General features: G+C 37.5%; 1 pseudogene; it reads right to left on the reverse strand.

Annotated features, from left to right (window-relative positions):
• Positions 1–607: 607 nt before the first annotated feature.
• LOC127422183 (thymus-specific serine protease-like) lies at positions 608–18650 on the reverse strand (annotated as a pseudogene).
• Positions 18651–19028: the final 378 nt, after the last annotated feature.

A 19028-nucleotide genomic window follows, 5' to 3' on the forward strand; every position in this document is an offset into this window, starting at 1 on the left:
GCATTATTAATATTCAGGAGCCAAGCCTACGCCAAAGTTGAATTCGGAAAGGGGCGGGAAAATGCCCTGTAGCGAAAGTTTCTCATCTTTTAATCTTCTTTCAAACAGGAAACTTCAACCACGCGGAAGTACGTGGGTTAGTATTAGTTCCGTTTTAAGAGTGATATGTTTTCAAAAAGCAATAATGCATCAATATTAGACATGAACTGTTGTGCAACGGGTGGTTTTCTTTACAGTACCTAGAAGTACAATGCAAATACCATGATACATGAATACTGCAACCATTAACATGTTTTTGGTCATGCTACTATGGCAATACCATAGTATACTTTGAAGTACATTGAAGTGCCATAGTATACAAATATGGTAATCATACAATAATCAAGTCCTGTCTTACATCATGAATGTTGAGATTAAATTGGAAATACGTCACATTCCGGAAGTAAAATCAGTTGGGATTGGGAATCCTTTTTCATGTTGACTTCAAACACACACATTCACACAAACAATTATATCTTCAATCTCTTAAAATCATCTTTGTTGAGAAATTTCTGTTCCAAAATATACAAAGACATTTACATCAAGACAAACAGACACAATTTCATAAACGTATTACATACAAAACTAATTCTGAATTTGAGGTTTTATGAAGAAAATGAGAGATCAGAATCAGAGGCAGCTCTTGATTAGCTGTTATTCATGCCAATCTGTGTAACTGATTGGCTGTTGGAGCCGTCCATCACTCTGCCAGCCACTTCTGGAGCAGGAGGAAGATGTGGTCCCGTGCCAAACCTAGCCGAGGAAGGTCTTCCGCTCAGGCCGGGTACATGTTAGCGCAGTGCGCCGTACCTGAGAGGAAATAATACAGGTCGAGAAAAAAATAAGGTCAAAAGGAAGCAGAACACAGCAACAAAATTAGAAAATAAAGGACGTAAATCAAAAGATTGACCTCTGACCTTTGATGAGGACAGCTGGAAGGTCATCTGTGATGTCCTGGGTCACTCCAAGAGTGTGCCAGGGGTCAACTGAACCATTGGGGAAGACAATGTGAGTGGTTCTGATGTAATATCCTCCATATTTTTCATTGGTCTGCTGAATAGCTTCATCCAATGAGGTGCTCAGATTTGTATTTTATTTTTTAATGGTATTTTGGCTTTTTAATGGGATCGGGAAAGGACCTCACGAGCCAGGACTTGAACTCAGGTCACCTGCGATGCATCAGCACCACATGTCATGAGTGCATGAGCTAGGCTACGGCTCTGACATGAGGAGCTCAGATTATATACATCAGCACACTGCTGCAGGTGATACCTACTAAGAGAATGAGAGAGTGAAAAAGACAGAGACTGAGATAGAAATCATAATGACTTTGCAAAATCTTTGACTATCCTCCCAGGTCATTTGAGAGCTCACATACTGCACACACTGTAGTTGCAAAACACACACTCATGGTAAAGGAAATCCACTGAAGGGCTGGTTTGGTTAATCTGTGCTCTGATAAAATCCAAACTCACTGCACTGTCGCCCTAAATACACAAACATACACAAATTAAATTCAGTTGAATTCTACTCAAAGCATTAAGGGTGCAGTACATAATATATACGGGTCATATTCACCCCAAAATCAAAAGTAATACTTTTTTTTTTTTTTTTTTGCTAAAATAAAATTATGCCTAGTTTTAAGGCTTTTAAAGGGGTCACGACATGCCTTTTTTAAATTATTTTAATATGTTCCCTGAGGTTCACTTATAATATTAGCTAAGTTTTTTGCACAAAGAAAAACCAGTCATATATTTGTAAAATATGACCACTTTCCACCCTCATTCAGAAACACTCGGTTTTGGTGCTGCTTCTCCTTTAAAAGACTTGGCAGTACAGGCCCACTGTCCTGATTGGCTCTCTGCTCTTGACTGACCTGCTCTCTCTATTTGCCATCGTACTGCTCACCGCTACGGGCTACGGAAGTGATTAAAGGTAAAGTAGGTGTTGGTGAGTTATTGTGGAGGTGGTCAGATGCAAATGTCTAACACAGTGTGACATCACAATGTGGAGGAAGTAGACAACGAGTTGTTTTGGCAGCTTGATTTCAACAAATGCTCTTTTTGCAGCGAGGAGGAAGTTTTGAGTTCTGAAACTTACAGTGTGTTTTTATAGTACAATGACCTCTTATGTGTCAAAAGATCAAAGGAAATTAGATTATTCATATCATGACCACTTTAAGATTTTATACATTACAATTAAGCACATTTTCATTCCCATTGCTGTAAAAAAAAAAAAAAAAAAATTCTGTAAAGCCATTCAGCCCTGACATCAATTTTTCGACATGGGGTCCTTCAAGAATTTTCAGATTCTCAAATTATGAGTAAAATAAGATCTGTGGTGAAAATTTCTTGATGATACTTTCATGATGTGTTCTAGAACATAAATGACACATAGTCATACCTCAGTTGTGGATTTCAAAACTGTTGTGTCTTTTTAAAATGCATGTTGCTATCTCGTTGCTAAATAAGAACTACAACAGTCGTCCATTTCGTCAAGCACGTAGCTCTCCTGCTCATGGTAATTGTAGTCCTTAATTAGCATAGTGATAGCAACATGCGTTTTTAAAAAAAACACAGTAGCTTCAAAATTAACATTTGGGGTATTACTGTGTATAATTTATGATCTAGAACAAAACATGAAAGTCTCTTTAAATCAATTTCACCACAGTCCTTATTTTACTCAAATATCGAAAAATGCCATTGTAAAAACCCAGAGGAAAATCATGAGGGAACCCATGGCTAGAAAATGCTAATTGTCTTCAATGTTTTTGGACTACAACCTGAACCACTCTATTATGCAAATAAATACACATATATTATCTTAATTGTTAAGAATTCATGCATCATAGTTGTATTAGCTGTACTGCATTTAATTTATGCTGATTTAAATAAAAAAAAGTTTTTATTAAAACTGTTATTGTACAAAAGTAATGTACTTTATTGCCATAATTACTGTACAAGAGTAATGAGAATCACCACTGAGAATAATGGGAATTACAAAACAATCAAAAGTAAAGTGTTTGGATGCATTTCAGCAATGAGAATTTGGTGCAAAATGTGCTTAATTGTCTTGAAAATAATGTCACAACACACACACAAAAAAAACGAGGTCCACTCATTAAGATTACAATTTATAAATACCGGTTGTTGTTCAGAGCTGTTGTAAAGGGATGGCAAGCAAAAACAGACAGGGATTAAAAAAGAGGGACATAAAAAGGGAGAAAATGAGTAAAAAAAAAAATAAAAAAAAAAAGCCTAGAGCAAATATCCTGTACTGTGCTAATAAAATTGTACACTGAAAAACAAGAGACAACATCACACACACTTACTGTAAACACTCAATTGCGCACCATTAGTACTGTCATATTGTATGTAAACAAGAACACAGTGCATTACTGTAGATATTGTTGATAACGTTTGTAAAACAAATTGCTTATGTTCCTTGTCTGCTTAAATACTATATGTAAAATGTAAATGTAACACACACAAGCAGAAGACAACATACAAGAACACAGTGATCACACACACACACACACACACACACACCTCCTCCGGCCGCTGGGCCGCTCCAGCTAGTGTTGCTCATGTCCTGGATGTAGCTTTTGTACTGGATGTCCATGCATGACTGAGAAAACGTCGCCTGCATCAAACGAGCCACAGCGGTGTAACGATCATACGGCTTGCCTAGCGAAGAGTCCAGCATCACACTACACAACACCTTAATAGTGATGTTAGTGCCCACAACACCCTGAAAACATCAACACACATGTATAATATGTGATCATTATATGATATAATAATTGTGACCATGTGCACAAACAGGCTCTATTTCAATATCTAGTGAGCATCCAAACAAGACAGCATTTTAAAACAACTTACTGTAGGTGTGCTCCCGATTTGCAAGGAGTTCCAAAATGTAAGCATCATAATTATTACTAGGAATGTCATAAAATATCAATACATCGATTATTGATCGGCACGTTATTTTTTTTATATGTTTTTGTGGCATCGATATATTAACATTAGCCGACATTTAAATTAGAACCCTAATTTGTGTGCTTTCCAATTCACTGTCAGTTGGCCTTCTGTTTAATGTAGTCTGGCGTAATAGCTTTGGGAGACCACAAGGGGGTGATATTACATTTACTGAAGCTGGTTGCACACCGGATGAGAGTAGGCTATATGAAAGATACATATACACAATATCATCAAGTGATGACTAAAGTAAATAATCTGTGTCCTTTAATAAAACTGAATGTCGAATTTAATGGAAAACTATGCGAGTTGCGCTACAGAATTTTGAGCAGCCTCCAGCATTGTAGCTGGGTGCCACCAACAGACGCCGAGCGGGGGCATACGTACCTGCATAGAAAATAGTTGTTTCTAATTTTAGATCTACCTGACGAGTCAGGTGTGTGACCCCCTTTAGGTTACCCAGCTGCTCATACTTTACCAAAGTTGTGTTGAGAAATATGTATGAAAAGACAAAGGCTATTGTGCAACGAATAGCACTGTTTAAATCTGGAAAAATGACGTTATACATCGATAATCAACTAGGGAAAATTTTCTGATTATCGATGCGTGAAAAAGGCATCCCTGATTGGACACGTACATCACCCGGACGCTTATTTGATGTGTGTGTTTACATCTGGAAGACGTATTTTTAAAGTTGTTTGCTCATCTGCAATACTTCTATAAAACATATGACTTGGATGTCAATAAGATATTCAACAGATGTAAACATTCAAACCAATATACAGGGTTGAAAGCTGTCCCATATTAGCTAGGACGTCCCGTATTTAGGCTGAAATTAAGACGGACGGCAAAACAGCCCATTTTGAAGCACTCAAAATGCTTAAGCGTCCTGTATTCGCATGGTGAAACGTTTTCAAGATGGCAGAGAAAGCAAGAGAAATTTTGATTTTTTTTTTTGAATTGACTATTTTATCCAATATTTGTGTGTTTTGTGCATGCGAGTATCATAGCATTAGCGTAGCAACATGCTAACGGCAAACTCGGCATGCTATCCAGCAACGGCGAGAGAGGAGTAGACTATTTTATTTATATGACGTATTTCGCACCTGCACTCCAATATACATCTTGATGTAATCCTTTCTCATGATTACGCAGTGTGTTTTCATGAGGTGACTGGGAGGCTAAACAAAAAGTTAAAATGTGACAGACTGCAGTATACCCAACAGACTCGTGCAACACGTGCAAGCCATTCGTGCATCACGAGACGGCAGTGCTTCACTTTCGGGAATATTGTGCGAATTTTGCAGGTGCGATTCGCCGAAAAGGCTAAATAGTTGATCGGCTTGTGATGTGCGAATGGCTTGCACGCGCAGCACAAGTCTAGTCACACTTTAATAGTGTTTAGTCTCCCATTCAGCTGATGAAAACACACTGCATGATCATGAGGAAGGATTACATCAAGATTGGAATGCAGGTGCGAAATGCGTAATATAAACAAAATAGCCTTCTCCACTCTCACTGTTGCTTGTGTGCTAGTGATTATTCAGCTCTGCGTGATTTTGAAAAATGTTTGACAAAATGTAAAAAGCACTTTCACAAGATGCTCTGTGAAAATTCACATGCAGGATCATGATTATATCATAATCATCGGGTTTTGCAAAAATTTTGAAAAAATTCAAAAAGTGGACTCAAACTATGGAAAATCACATACAGTACATGCGCATGTTGGCACAGCCATTGACCAGGAAAATAAAAAATGGCACTCCATGTCAAAAGGTTGCTGACCCCTGACATAGAGCAAACTCCATCCACAGGAATTACATCACTGTATAGCCACAAGTTCATCGGCCTAGAGTTTGTGTGCATTACGTATTTTTATGAATTTTAGTACCATAAGGTTAGCTTAGCAACATGCTAACGCCAGACTCTATTGAAATCAGTTGCAGTTGAGTTGATTCTCTCATGGGTTTTGTGTGAGGAGCGCTATTTGCTGCCTATATAGAATGTTCCAAATAGCTCAAATGTTCAGTTAGGATGAGTACGTGAATATTTGCAGGGAAGACGTCAAGTACACCAGGTTAATGCATAGGCTATTTCGCATCACCTGTCTTTTGGAGCATGCACATACAGGATTAAAGTATTTACATGACATTTAAAAAGACGAATTATTGTTTTGGTTCGACTCAAATTGAACTTTTAAAGAGCATGTAAACATACTGACTGTTGATATAAAGACTCTGCACAGCAAAACAAAATTCAACAAATGATGCTCACAACTGCCATGGACAGGTGTGCTTTTTTCGCTATTTTCAGCGGCTTCGAACTGTATTAAAACACCTAAACTGCATTAGAGATTAAAAAATAAAACTATAAATATTGCTCTTTTCTCCAAACATTATTTCTTTCTTTCTCTTATTCATTTAGTTTCTCTCTCTCTCTCTCTTCTGAAAGTAGCTGTGTTCTCTGTAACTCAATCCTGCAGCTCTTAAAGCTCAGCTTATTGGTAATATGACTCAAGACTGCCTGATGATACACACCCCCATTACTATTACACACACTCGGATATACAGGAACATTTGACCTCACAGAACTACACACTCACACCACACCCTTTCATAGCAAACACACATATACATCTCTACACACCTCAAAAGCCCTGTTGTCCTCGTTGTATTGCACCACATCCATGAAATTTCCAGCCAAAGTCTCCAAAAGATAAGCAGAGTCCATCTTAGACTGGATTTGAAGCTTAGAACTTATCCTGAGAGAAAGAGAGAGAGGATTTCATGCCTTGTGTACAATGTGTGGGCTATTCGAGCACAAATGTGTCATTTAGACAGTAAACAATGTACAAAATTTCACGCTTTTTGTACCATATAAAAATGCATAGAGCTTACATAAAATACTATTTTAGGGATTCACCCATACAAAATTTGTGCGCCGATATCCGATTATTTAGAACAACATATGCCGATAGTTTGGAGCTTTGGCTTTTTTATGCTACCTTGTTTCAAATCACTGATTATTAATTACATAATTTTGAAATAAATGTAATGTTTACATTTCTTTAATGTTTCAAAATAACTGCTCTCAGTTATAAACAAAGCACTGAATCAAAAAAGCGCATTATTAACTCACATTAACTGAATCCTGAATGATAAAACAGCCTCCTTTTTAGCTTTAACAAACTCATTACATTCCTCACTTTATCGAGCTTTAAGGTAACCAAATTAGTAGTGTTAACATTTTTAATGGTAGTTCCCCTTTGTGAAATTCTAGCAGTGAAAAGCTTACAAATCACAACTTTTCTCTCATTGTCACACTATTCAAAATAACTCAGATATCGAAGATATTTTCTTACACACACTATGCAAGTTGTAGGCTAATTGTCCGATGGGTTTTTCTGGCCCCATATGATTGACAGGAAATAATCGGCCCTGATAATCAACTGTTTTTATTCAATCGGCTGTTAGTGCAGATAATTGCTTTTATCGGCTTATACCGATGTTTGGCCGATATATCGGTCGATCTATAACAATTATAGCTTTTAAATATACAATTAAACAACAAAAGAATCTATAAATAATAGGGATGGGAATTACGGAGTAAGTTTGCAGTCGAGTACTCTAACCCACAAGAAACGAGTAACCAATTACTTGTAAATTATAATGCAAGTTAAAAATAACAGGTAGACACATACATTGCTTTATTCACAAACGTTACCAAGAATGGTTTCTAAATAAGCTAACTTCAACAAACTTTGCATTTCTTTAAAAAAAAATAAAAATAAAAAAAAATAAAAAAATATGCATTAATTACATTTTTATTACATTTCATTAGCAATTCTCAATGCATTACTGACTGTTGTAACTGCAATATTTGGTCATACATTCTGAGGGAAAGTGCAGTATAATTCTGCATTGCCTATTAATCAAATCAAATCCAAATCCAATCACTTTGTCACTCAACCGTATACACAAGTGCAATAGTGTGTGAAATTCTTGGGTGCAGTTCTGAGCAACATAGTAGTCGTGACAGTGATGAGACATATAACAATTTACAATAAACATCAGATTTACACAGCACAATTTACATATCTAATATACACATAATCACACACAACACAATATACAAATAATAACATACAATGTACATTATACAATACACACAATATAGAATACACATTATACAATATAGAATACACATTAAACAATAAAAATAGTATATATAGTATATATAAAATGTACAGTAGGTTGTATTGTACTGTACTGACATTCAGGCTGTCGGTTGATAGTAAGTTGCCAGTGTGTTGTTAAGAGAGAATATAATTTATGACAGTCCAGTGTGAGATAATAAGATTAATAAAATGCAGTGCTGATGTATATTGATCGTGAGAGATCAAGAGTTCAAAAGTCTGATTGCTTGGGGGAAGAAGCTGTCATGAAGTTGGCTGGTGCGGGTCCTGATGCTGTGATACCGCCTGCCTGATGGTAGCAGTGAGAACAGCCCTATGGCATGCAAATATGCAGAGAAAATCAATTTGCGATTTTCGAGTAGTATTTTTAATAGTCAATTAGTTGCACGAGTACTCGATTAGTCGATTACTTGTGTACATCCCTAACAGACAATGCACAAAATATCACAACACAATAAACCCTCTGCTAGAATAAATTTGAAATATTTGGCAGGTCATTGTTATTGTTTTATTTAAATAGCGCATTTCTAGAACCCAAGGTCGCTTTACAAAACGAACAACATCACAAATGTATCACAATAAATGGCAGTAATACAACAATTTTTATTTTAAACTCATGGGCCAAAAGCAGAGGAGTAAGAGAGAGAAAAGATGTGTTTTTAGCAGTTTCTTGAAGGAAAGCAAGGAACAGGCTTCACGGACGTTCTGTGGAAGAGAGTTCCAAAGTCTATGAGCAGCTATACTAAAGGACCTGGAACCCATAGAGACTAGTATAAACTTAGGAACTGCAAACAAGCCAGCATCAGATGATCTTAAGGAGCGGCCAGTGGAGTAGGAATGTAATAACTCGGATAAGTAATTAGGGGCAAGGTTATGGAGAGCTTTGCATGCAAGGATGAGGATCTAGTAGTGTACGCGAGAGGAGACCGGGAGCCAGTGGAGGTCCTGCAGGACAGGAGTTATGTGAGCACTTTTTTTTTTTTTTTGTTAGAGTGATGAGTCAGGCAGCAGAATTTTGCACATATTGTAGTCATTTGACAGTTTTTGCAGGAAGACCAATGAGAAGGGAATTACAGTAGTCTAGGTGTGATGTCACAAAGGAATGTATTAAGGTTTCAGCGTCCTGGTAGCTGAGAGAAGAGCGAATACAGGAGATATTATGAAGGTGAAAGAATGCTATTATGCTACACATCCAACAACACTGGCCACTGAGACAGTGTCTGCAGAGGCATTAAACCTTTAACAAAATTCAAATATTAGACAACAGATAGAAATGAAGGACTACACTACTGAGGCATTTTTGGCCCCCACATTGTAAATATCTGGAGCCTATTTGTCACTTTTGGTGGCTTTTTGCTCTAAGCTCTGGTTAATTTCTGACCCTAGCCGCAAGACTCTGCCCACCCTCTGTATGACATCACTGAATCTGGCATCCTGCGAGCGGAGCAGAACAGGGAATGGTTTGTTTATTTGGGAACAGCATTAGGTCATTATATTTATCTCTCTCTGAGTGAGGAGATGTGGGTGGAGAGGAAGAAAAAAATATTCTAAAAACAGAGGTCATCCTCTCAGAGACAGTTCTGTTTAAAAAAACAACCTTGAATCAGTCTCAAACTCAAGAGTTTTCTGTTTGAGTCCCTTTCTTTTGAGGAACAAAAATATGAAGAACAATATGAGGGATGTTTTAAATGTGAGTGTTTTGATTCTGAGGGCCGAGCTCAGAGCTCAGACTGGTGACCCTGGTCCGTATCTGAGCTACACAGCACAGGCAACATTCCAGGATCCCAGAATCCCGACAGACACACACACACACACACACACACACACACACACACACTAAGCCGAAAGGAACTAAGAAGGACACTGAAACCAGGATAGTCACAGTCCAGTGGATGCAACCGCAACTGCAACAGAAAGGCCTTTTCAGTTCTTTCAAAACACACCTGCCAAACACACACACCCACACATCATATAAGCTCTCATGTTCCCATGCTATTACAAACTATGAGTCTCTACCACCCACCCCATTTCCAAATGTTTGATTAAACCATTTCAGTTAAGCATCCTTAAAAAAGAGATCAATCAAAATTAACCATATTTATGTTCCTAACTGTAAATAAATGCAGAATTCACACAAATGGTTGCTTTCACAATATCTAATCAGACATAATAACTTTTTCTGCCTATGAAATTACTATTCATGTAACCAAGGCCAGGTGGGCTGGAAAACCGATGTATCGGATGCCGATATTTATCGGGCAATTATTGACCAAATTAAAACCATCGACATATCGGTTATAAGCATTAAAACATTGATATGAAATGGTTTATTTATATTTAATTAGTAAAACATGTTGTAAAATGCACAATCCAGAAATAATAATAGCTACAATTTGTTAAAGACTTTTGATACATTGGTATGATATCCAATAATGCTGCATGATTAAATTAACTAAGATGTAAATCGCAATATGGCCTTGCACAATTACTAAACCTTAAAAGCCTGCGTTTTAAAATATAATTATAATAATGAAAATTATTTTTTGTTAGAAAAGTAAAAAGCTTTTATAGCTCTTTAAAGCATAATTCAAAAGTCAAATCTGATGGAAAATAAGGTAAATGGCAGACATTTAAAAAAAATAAAAAATAAATTAGAGTCCATATCGGCCTAGAGGGTTTTCTTAAAATTGGTATCGGCTAAAAATGTTCATATCAGTGCATCCCTAATTACTATTTCATAATATATAATATCATATTTTAAATATATAAAGTTGAAAGTTGACCCAAAAGAGAAATATTTTAAGTATGTGGAAATATTTTGTACGTTTCCAAGTTAAATATGAACAAATTACTTCTTAAGGTGTATGTGTATTAGGAAAAATACTGCGTGATAAGTGTGACAATTTATCGTCATAATCGCAATTATATGTATGACAATTAATCATAAGCCAAATTTTATAATCGTGAGAGCCGTACTCCCTACATTATTTCAACGCTTGGGATTAATGCCTTTTGCACTCATCGATAATATATTTTTCAGATATAAATAGGGCTACCCGTCGCACTATAGTCTTTGTGTTTTCAATCATATTTCTCAACTGAACTTTGGTAAAGCGTGAGCGGCAGAGTAAATTAAAGGGGGCTGCACACTGGACATGTCTGGCAGATGACATGGCGCGTTCTAAAATTCGAAATGATTATTTTCAATGAAGGTTCATACACAGCGGGGGCTTGCCGTCTCTCGAGGCTGCTCAAAAATCTGCAGCACCATGGAGTGTAACTCGCATAGTTTTCCATTAAAGTCAACCCAAATCATTATCAAAGAACAAAGATTATTTACTCTAGCCATCACTGGATTATATGTATCTTTCATAAAGCCCACACAATGTATTTTCAATTAGAAGAATGTCTTTTTGTGGTTTGATGGCTTGAATGAAACCTCTTCAAAGATACATACAAAGAAATTGCATAATAATTTTGCACAGTTAAACCAGTTTCATACACTAACCTGCAAACTCATGAACATCAGTTTAATTCTTGAAGAACAAAATCCTTCGTAACTTTTGTGTGTATGCGTCCTGTGCAAGGAGCTCTAAAATACCCATCCTATGTTGTGATACCTGTGCCTTGCGACCCACTTCAGTAAATGTATCACCCCCTTGTGGTCTCCCAATGCTATTATGCCAGACATTCAACAGAAGCCCAAATGAGTGAGTTGGAAAGCATGCAAATTAGGCTTCTAATTTAAATGTCGGCTAATTTTAATATATCGATGCCTCAAATATATCGATAAAATAACATGCCGATCAATAATCGATATTTTATGACATCCCTAATTATTTCCCACTGAATATTCGGTTTCACTCCGAAATAGGTCACATTATGGAAGTTAAATGCATTGTGAGTGCAGTTTTATGCATTCTTGTCAATAAAAGCTCAAATAAAAGCAAAGTAAATGAATAAACAGACCTACAAAAGTGTTCTAAAGTCACGCACAGTGCTGTGAAAAATGGTTTCCGGATTTATTTTATTTGGTTTCCGGATTTCTTCTTTTTTGTGTATATTTCACACTAAATTAATTCAGATCTTCAAACTAAATATAACATGAAACAAAGGTAACCTGAGTAAACACAAAATACTGTTTTTAAATGATAATTTTATTTATTGAAACAGAGAAGTTATCCAACACCTGTGGTTTATGATAGATGTATCGGGCGGGATCCCTGTCTTCCAAACAGTTCCCCTTTCGACTCATCAGTCCACAGACAGGTTTTGTGATCATCTGTGTGTTTTGGCAAAATTCAGATGAACCTTAATGTTCTTCTAGGTTAGCCTTGGTTTTCACCTCGAAACTCCTCAATGGGTGCCATTTTCTTCCAGTGTCTTTCTGATAGTGGAGTCATGAACAGTGACCTTTACTGATGTGAGAGAGGCCTGCAGTTCCTTGGATGTTGTCCTTGGCTCTTTTGTGACTTCCTGGATGAGTCGTCGCTGTGCTCTTGGAGGAATTTTGGAAGGTCGGCCACTTCTGGGAAGGATCACTACTGTGCCAAGTTTTCTCCATTTTGAGATAATGGCTCTCACTTTGGTTCTTTGGGGTCCCAGAGCCTTTAAAATAGCTTTATAACCCTTCCCAGACTGATGTTGCTCCATCACCTTCTTCCTGATCTCTTTCGACGATGGCATAGTGTGCTACTGGGTGAACAGGTCTGACTGTAATCACTAATTAGGCCTGAGTATAATTTGTGATAACTCAGGTTGCCCTTTGTTTTATGTTAAATTTAGTTTGAATATCGGAAACAATTTAGTATGAGAAAACAAGATGGGGGCAAATACTTTTTCACAGAACTGTACGTTCATATGTGAGTGTGAGAGAGAATTACCTGAAATCTTTGGTGATACTGTCATATGTTATTGGGTCACTGAGTCGAGCCACCAATGTGTCTGACGCTTTCTTCACCAATAGGGGGAATTCTGGGTTCTCCGCCACCAGTGAACGCCATACCACCTCTACATACAGTGAAACCACAATGATGGTGATATTTGAAATCATAATTACACAACACAACTATCTTTCTTTCAGGAATGATCTAACAGCTGCTCACAATGAAATCCTCTATGAAAGTGGTCAGTACAAACATTACTGACCGCAGTCCAGTGACCACACAGAGATTAGACGCCTTTACAGACACTTTAAAACTCAACAGACATGCAGTCATTCACTACCATTTCATGTCTGACCACATAGATGAGGGTGGGAGATTGCTAACAAGCTAAAAATACACACACACACACTTACCCTCACTATATTCACACAGAAAATGCTGTGTGTGTGTCTCTCCACTGGCATTTAGGGAGTTGAGGAGACAGTTGCTCATCTATATAATGAACCCTTCGTTTATTTTTATTTTACTGTCTGTACTGAGGCGCTGTGTAAAATATGAAACATACAGACATAATAAGCACATTCAACAGAGCATGGCCAGGATGACTGGTGATTAATCTGTGTTTGTGTGTAGCTTTAGGTCAGGGAAAGGTCCCTGTTCAAAGTCATTTCTGTGTTGTTGTGACATCCAGCTGTTCTCCTCAGGGAGTTTGAAGAGATGAAGGAAAGAGCTGAGAGAAAACAGAGAAAAAGAAAAGAAAGAAAGAAAGAAAGAAAGAACAAAGATGAACAAAAAGAACCAACTAACAAACGATTGAAAGAACACACAATATAACAAAGAAAAAGAAAAAGAATGAGAAAGAGAACAAATATGAACAAAATAATTAACAAACTAACGAAAGGACAAACAAAAGAACAATCAAAAAAGACAGAAAGAACAAAAATGAACAAAAGAACGAATAAAAAATAATGAAAGAACGAGAACAAAAATGAACAAACTATTAACGAAAGGACAAACAAAAGAACAAGTGAAAAAGATAGAAAGAAAGAACAAAAATGAACAAAAGAACCAACCAACAACGAATGAAAACACACAAAAGAAAAAGAAAAAAAAAATAGAGAACAAAAATTAACAAGAGCTAACCAACAAACGAAACAAACTAAAGAATACGCGAAAAAGAAAAAACCAACAAACCAATGAATGAATGAAACAAAAAACAAGTGAAAAAGAAGAGCAAAACTGAAAAAAAGCACTAACAAACAAACGAAAGAATGAAAGAACAAACAAGAACAAACAAAAAATAAAGATCAAAAGAAAGAACAAACAAATGAAATAACAAAAGAACCAACCAATGAACCTAATTAAAAAACGAGCAGAAAATCTTTCAGAACAGTGCATGTTTTTATTTAATTTTTTTGTGAGAATAAATGAGAATGAACTCTGAGAAAGCGTGAGAAATTTCTTCAGAAATGTAATAATTCTGTTTGTTTGGCAAAATCTTAAGATTTTCAATCTTAAATTGGTTTGAAAATTAAAAAAATTCTCTTAACTATGTATAGACAACGTAGTTCATATATACTGTATCTATATATATATATATTTTTTTTTTCAGTAATTTGAGCATTCTCAGAAAAGTCAATAGATTATTCTGTAATTGCTGACTGTCAGATTCAGTTACAATTTTGATTGATTTATGTAAAACAATTTTATAAATTGTTTGTCTGTGTATGTGTGTTTTACAAAATTGTTTTCATTTAAAAAATACATCAAAATCTGCAACAAAGCTTCAAATGCACCCTGTCTGATCTGGATTTGAATGCACTACCAGTAGGATTAAGCACTGGACCAGCATCCCAGCTTAATTAGATCTGTCACTTTGTTGATTGTCACATTAATCAAGTCATTATTCATTATAAAGAAATAAAGACAATTGAAAGTATATTCTTGTCACATATCAGCTTATGATACTTTAATATTGCAAATTAAAGAGTTCCACTTGCGAGTTACTGCTCTGACAAGTTTAATCGCCAGTTCCCATTCAAACCAGTGTCCCACGTTAACATAGGAAACCAGATGTTACCCTGTGAAACCGCTCTTAAACTGTCAAATTCATTAGAACAGATATCAATGGGGGTCTGGGTAGCTCAGCAAGTAAAGACGCTGACTACCACAACTGGAGTCACAAGTTCGAATCCACGGCGTGCTGAGTGACTCCAGTCAGGCTTCCCAAGCAACCAATTGGCCCGGTTGCTAGGGTGGGTAGAGTCATGCTGGGTTAACCTCCCCATGGTCACTATAATGTGGTTCTCACTCTCAGTGGGGCGTGTGGGGAGTTGTGCATGGATGCCGCGGAGAATAGTGTGAAGCCTCCTCATGCGCTAGGTCTCTGTGTTAACGTGCTCAACAAGCTATGTGATAACTGGCAACTGAGATTAGTCCTCCGCCACCTAGATTGAGGCGAGTCACTATGCCACCGCAAGGTCTTAGAGCGCATTGGGTATTCCAAATTGGGGAGAAAAAGGGGAGAAAAAAAACAGACAAACATCAATTAAACAAAGTGGGTTTATGATATCATTTTTTTTAGAATGTGCAAAACATCTTCGTTGCTCCATGGCAATTCACATTGAACGAATCTGCTGAAAAGGCAAGTGAAATTATTTGCATGCACATGCTCATCCCCAGTTGATCCATAAAACTTGTTCTAAAATCTGATTGGATGAGCCACATTCAAAGCCGTAAATAGTCAAAACACAACGTTGACCCCAAATAACCGCTTTAACCATAAACAGTCTACAGTTAGTCTAACTAACTACACTTAGTGAAAGAACAGTTTATTGTTACTATTATTAATAATAATAATTATTGAATGTTGCTGTATTTTATTTGCTATTGCCACCCATTCATAAAAGCAATAAGCCACCCAAGATTGTGTGTTACAGTGTAACTTTTAGGAGGTGTTGTCACACAGATGTGAAGCTAAAACCCCCTTCACCATAGTATAACCACAGTAAAGCACAGCTTTAAGAGGCTTATTGCTTCATTCTCATATAACACTGTGTCTCTGTCTCTGTGTGTGTGTGTGTGTGTGTGTGTGTGTGTGTGTGTGTGTGTGTGTGTGTGTGTGTGTGTGTGTGTGTGTGTGTGTGTGTGTGTGTGTGTGAGAGAGAGAGAGAGAGAGAGAGACCTGGGAAGATGACTGTTGCATGAACAGGTGCACTGGTTGCCATGGCAGCATGGACTAAGTGCGGATACTTCAGTCTATACCAGGCAGCAAGGGATCTAGACTCCGGTCAAGCCAGCCGCGATTAAAATCTGATTAATTACGGTAATTTGCGGCAGGAACAGAAAGATGTGCTTTCTGACTCCTGTTCACTGGATAGCGAATCTTACTATAATACCAAAAAAACCATTTATTAGGTGTTTGTAAGGTACTGGTGTTAATTAATACATTTTATTTAGCCTATGTGAAAGGTGTATGGTTTTGAAGACTTTTGAACAGGGCAGGTGTATGCTTTAAACTGTGGTTATACTGCATTAACATTAAATCATATTATAAATTAAACATTTCTACCAAGGATCTCTCATCGTAAATATCACTAATATGTACCTTGTAATAATTTGAATTGTAGAGTCCTGTAGAAAAATCAAATCATCTTTATATAAAAGATAGATGATAGAGAGAGACAGACAGACAGACACACAGACAGATAGATAGATACATAGATAGACAAGATACATGTAGAGATATACAAGATGAACACTTCTTGCAAAGGACCTCCCACACTATCAAAAGCCTTAATAAAAAGCCTATTTACTTTATCACTTTGGACTAAGATGGATGTAGTCAACAAAAACATCAAAGAGGTCAGAGACCTGTATAAAGGTGATTTTAATAAAGAAAAAAAAAAAATGAAGGCCCATTTCTTGCAAGGGACCTCCCACACTGTCTGAAACCTCAATATGAAACATTTACTGTGACATTTTGGGGTAAAAGGTGTCCAAAGTCATCAAAATGTGCAGATATTGCGAGTTCTCAAATTCAGAAACCTGTAGAAAAGTTGATTTAAATAAGTAGAAAAAAAATGAAGACCCATTTCTTGCATGGGTCCTCCCACACTGTCTGAACCATCAATATGAAGCATATTTACTGTCATTTTCATTTAGAGTGAAATGCATCCAAAGTCACCAAAATGCACAAATACATTGCCATTTTTCCTGAACTCAGAGACCTATAGAAAGATTAATTCAAATAAGTAGAATTAATCTTTCTAAAGGTCTCGGAATAGTTTTAGTATAGGCTGTATATACTGCTGACAATGCTTGAAAATTCCATTTCAACTACCCACACAACTATGTGTAAAAGTTTATTTAGAGCAACAAAATCAATGAAAACAAAAAGTTGGCCAGAATGTGAGCAAGAATAAAAGTTAAAACAGTTAAAATAACAAAGTAAAATAAAATTACATATTTTAAATAGGGCCTATAAACACAACACCTCGAAATATATATTTGTAAACAAATGTAAAGAATAAACACATACCTCTTAGAGAGCAGAGATCTTTGCAGATAGGATGGTTTGGTTATTTTCCAGATTAATTGCTCATTTTCACTCTGTGAGTGTTTTGTATCAGGAATGCAGAGGCAGGAACCAATAGCAGAGTTAAAAAAAAGTTTATTAAAAACACAAAATAAAGGGAAAAAACTCAAACTCCCACAAGGGGGAAAAACAATAAACATAAACTACCCTTAAGGGGAAAAACAAAGGAAATATAATCCAAGCTGGGGCAGGGGAAACAAGAAACAGGACCGACCAGACCGAGGTAGGGATGGGAATAATAAACAGGACCAACCAACTTGACCGACTGGAAAACAAGCACACAAGACTGGAAACAAGACAACTGGCACTGGACAGCAAACACGAGGAGACTAAAATAGGCAGAGAAATCAAACGGGTTAACAGGGGACAGGTGAGGCAAGTTAACTAATAATAAGCAAACAAGGAGGCGGGGTATGACATAAGACAGAGAGACATGCGGCGATACAGAAACAAAACAAAGCCACGTGCTCTCACAAGACTACAAAACACCCGAATGGCATGAGTGCACATCACCAAGACAATAAGGCAGTATACACCCATGCCAACCGACAAGACGAGAGAATGCGTAGCAACCAAAAGCAATGCCACGTATTCTTACACTAAACAAAACCTGAGCGTACATGCTCGCAACAGGCAACAAAAACAAGACAGGACAACTGTGCAAGAGTTCGGCAACACACACACACACCCGACACCTTAGACCGAAGTGACCGAACCTCAGCACAACATGAAGCCAGCTCACGACACAGGCGTGCAACGCTCGTGTGACGCAAGGCTCACCCACGTTCGCCAGAGACAGACAAACTATTGACACGTGTGCATGCTGCCAAGATGACATAAGCGCGATGCACGAACGTCAATAACAGACAGACATAGAGCACGTGTGTCCGGATCTCAACATAGACCGAAACCGAACCAGACAGAAAGTCAGGATCCAGACACTGTGCTCCCGCCATGAAACAAGACAGACCAAAGAGCGCACAGCAGGGAATACAACCGAAACCATGCGCTCACACAAAGACAGACAACGAAACACAAGACAGACATGGGATGATGATGCCACGGTCCTGTCAGACAAAAACCCAGGCTGACAGAGTGATGGCATCCCAAAACGGGAACATCAAACAATACACAAGAGAGACAAACAAGCACTAACATAAAACATAAAACACAATAGAAAGGGAGGGAAGGGAGGGAAACCAGAGAGGGAACTTAAGGGAAGGGGTGGGGTTTGGCGGTCTTGGGGGAGGCCTCAGGGCAGAGGCAGGGTCTGGAGGCCTCGGGTGAAGGCAGGGTCTGGCAGCCTGGGAGGAGGCCTCAGGGCAGAGGCGGGG

This window comes from Myxocyprinus asiaticus, chromosome 31, assembly GCF_019703515.2.
Source record: "Myxocyprinus asiaticus isolate MX2 ecotype Aquarium Trade chromosome 31, UBuf_Myxa_2, whole genome shotgun sequence".
Classification (NCBI taxonomy): domain Eukaryota; kingdom Metazoa; phylum Chordata; class Actinopteri; order Cypriniformes; family Catostomidae; genus Myxocyprinus; species Myxocyprinus asiaticus.